This window comes from Poecilia latipinna, unplaced genomic scaffold (assembly GCF_001443285.1).
Source record: "Poecilia latipinna isolate Pla-1442-1.1 unplaced genomic scaffold, P_latipinna-1.0 Scaffold2265, whole genome shotgun sequence".
Classification (NCBI taxonomy): Eukaryota; Metazoa; Chordata; class Actinopteri; order Cyprinodontiformes; family Poeciliidae; genus Poecilia; species Poecilia latipinna.
The window spans coordinates 23,792-27,274 of NW_015114881.1; the positions used below are offsets into that span (position 1 = coordinate 23,792).

A 3,483-nucleotide genomic window follows, 5' to 3' on the forward strand; every position below is an offset into this window, starting at 1 on the left:
GATGGTGCTGCAGAGTGAGGAAGAACTTAAAATTAGCGATGTTCAGTATCAGATTCAAAAAGCCGCTTAGTACCTGAAGGGCAATCACTCTGTAGCTTCCCCAGACTCAAACAGAGGCCCTTGAATGCTGAGACACTTTATAAAAGGATGTCAAAGCATGAAGTCAACAAGGTGCACAGTTCTTGGGAGCACAGCCATCGTAAGGGAATAGTAAACAAAGAGCAAATAAAAGAGTAAAAGTGACACGTGGAGCAGAAATCAACTTCAACATTTGAATGTCTAGTTTTCTTCCACTCAAGAACAAAAGAAAGCAGCAACCAAAGGGTAAAAACTGAAGATGCCAGGATGTGATTGCGATTTCTTGAAACAACTAATAAACATAATACGACTTTCAAAAAAGGAGTGCAGCCTCCTTAGCAAGTGTATTCTGCGTTGTCCCCATTTTCCAGTGGACTCCGTATTGGCATTAATCTCAGCCGAAGATTAAGGATTGTCCAGAAATATGTATAAGACGGCTCTATTGTTAAGACATCATGTCTGAGGTTCACTGCCGCTGCGAGACAGCGAGGCAGGGTGAGAATTTAGCAGATAAGGCTGAAAACTGCTCTGTTGTACCCTTCTGAGCTTTCAAACTCTCTGTTCCCGAGTATGCCGAGTTTGGAAATGTTGGTAGACTTCTGGTAATTTCACAGTTATGGCAAGAATCAAGATTCTCTAAAGAGGATTGGGGATTGTTTTCATAATCCTCACCAACTACTGCTACCAATACAAGACCGTCTAAAATATCAAATCCAGTCTGATCACAACATCCTGATCAGGGTACTTTCGTACTTCACAGTCCAGTAGTCGTGGTTCGATTGGGGGCCAAAAATTCAACATTTGCTACATTTTCAGCAGTGGTTCACTTTCACATTGCACTGTCAAGCGAACCAACCCTTTGAGCAACTTGTTTACTCCCTCAACTGAGGGGGCGCTGCACCAAGAACCACTGAAGAAAAGGACTTCTTAAGAAGATATATTCCTTTTTCAAGAAATATAAACTGAAATGGAGCGGCATCAGATTTCAGCGGTTCTGGGATTTCTCTTTGGCAAAATACCACGACACACTTCTCCCACTAGCACTAGAGTCGCACGTTTGTTTTGGTTGTATTCATTTACCCAGAATGCCCTGCACCATCATCCGCTTCCTGCTTTTTGGAGCAGTCGTATGCATTCAAAGCGGTCATATGCACATACACATACGAACCGCACCAGAGTTCACCTCAACCTAACAGAGACCCAGGTTTTTAGGCAGATTTAAGTTCTCTTTATTGGTCCGTATTAGACTTTGATGCGCATCCACACCTCCCCAAACAAACTGGACTTTCTAGGCAAACAAACTAGAGTTTGAATAAAGCCGACTAAACAGAGCTGGCATGCATGCACCCCAAGGGAAAGACCTCAAGAACCCATAAAATGTAAAGAAAAGATGGCAAGAGTAGAGATGAATGGGACACCGTTCTCTGTTTTTACCATCAGATTGAAACTGAGCTGGAAATAATCTTCCCTCAGATTCTCAATAGGTTTAAATATGCATAAGATATAAGAGAGGGATTGACATAAATGCACAGAGTGGATGGTAAACAGCCTGTCTGAAGAGGAAAAGTGCATGCTTGTATGGTTTTGGTATTCTGCACTGATAAGTCTCTGAATCGTGCTACTGAAGTCAGAATTGTACCATTAGCTAGTGACACATATACACAAACTGCACTGCCCTCAAAGAGCTGTAATCCAAGCTCAAAGTGGAGAGGGGCTTTGCTGCACATCCAGTTGGTATTATTCTATGGGAAAGGCAATTAAAGATAAGGCCAACACTATTGGTCCAAACTGTCTCCTAAAAGGAGGAGATTGAAGATACATGCGTTCTGGGATGAAGGGCTATAGCTGTAACAATAGTTATAGTGAAAAAAAGGAAACAGGCCCCTGCACTTAGTTGCCATACACAACGATACAGAGTCCAAAGCTTCATTACTATGTTATCTAACTATGGGGAGAGGGATCACTGTCCAAAGTGGCTCTCGGAAAATAATATGCTACTAAAAATAAGTCTTGCAACACTCTCACTCTCGACGATAAATCTCTTGACAGTCGCCACAGAAAACGAGCGCAGACAGTGCACCCAGCTGACCTCCCAGTGGAGCCTTTTGAAGCCTGTACAGATTGACCTTGTTAAATAATTAAAGCTCATTGTGAGACCCACCTGGAAAACAAATGAAGACGTTCGTTTACCAGATGGCGTGTCCCAAATGCAGGACTGACTGTGCAGCGGTCAGCGGAGAGATGGACCATGAACAACTGGGCTCAGATAAGGGAAGGCTAGCTTCCAGATTAGCTTCTAGGCTCATTTAAAAGCCCCTCGAAGACACAGTACCAATCTTCCGGCGTCTGCTTTTAAAGGGGTTTTGCTTACTGAAGCTTGCACTGAAGAATTATATGGAGTGAATTAAAAAAGGGTGTGTAGTTTTACTGATCCCTCACTCGTACACCCATAACCAGAACAGATGGTAACTCGGGGTAGACAATCTATTTTCCTCTTTCCTTTCTTTTTCACCTGTGCTTCCATCACCCTATGACCTTTAGCATCTCAGGCAATGACATTTGCGTGTGGTGTGATCATCTGCATTGCTCCTGCACACTCTAATATTGCGGTGATGTTTTTTTACAGCCTAATTTGTGATTAATTGCCTTACCCAAGGCACATCGACACGTGGTGGACTGAGCTAGGAGCAAACTCACAATCTTCCAATTGCCAGACGACTGCTCATCCCACTTTGCCAAAGCTATCCAGTGTAGTGCAACAGAAACTGGTTTCCACTTGTGAGTCGAATATACATAATGTTACCGACCGGCTGACAGGAATATGCCCTCACATAAGTCCAACATATTCACATTCTAAGGATCTGACATGCAGGAGCAATGTAGTCATGTCTCCAACTTCATAAAGACAATCTTTTTTTTTTTTTAACGCGTTTCACTGCTGAGAGCCTAGAAAAACACAGCTACTGTAAACTCAGGGAAAGCACCTGTAATCTCACTGTTTAGACAATAGCCTCTTTCACTGAACATACAACAAAGCTCTGAGAAGTGTTTAGTTTCTGTATTTGTAGTGTTGAACGTCTACATATAATGTTTACGAATGGGTTTAATTTTGTGAACTGGATCAGTTTACACTAAAACTTTGCTACGCAGTTTTAACGTCCAATCCGAACCACTCTGGGAGGACAGCAAGGACGAAAGAGAAACAAACTGTCAAACTGTGTAGCAGCTGTCAGATCACGGATTTCTTGCAGAGAACTGCATAGACTGATGTCACCCTCCATCACCTAACAAGATGACAGTCGCTCCGTTTCCACTGACCATAAAAATCCCCAAAAGTGGAATTACAAAAATTAATTTGCTTAATGGAAACGTGCCAAAAATGTTTTGCGCTAGGATGAGGTGGTT

General features: G+C 42.6%; 1 long non-coding RNA gene across 1 annotated transcript in view; it reads right to left on the bottom strand.

The window, feature by feature from the left end:
* Nucleotides 1-267: 267 nt before the first annotated feature.
* Nucleotides 268-3,483, bottom strand: part of LOC106937027 (uncharacterized) — an 11,575-nt gene continuing 8,359 nt past the window's right edge. Inside the window, exons 2-3 of the long non-coding RNA XR_001422289.1 lie at nucleotides 1,957-1,962; nucleotides 268-279 (exon numbers count right to left, since the gene is read on the bottom strand). This is a non-coding gene — a long non-coding RNA (uncharacterized LOC106937027). The remainder of the gene's footprint in view (nucleotides 280-1,956; nucleotides 1,963-3,483) is intronic.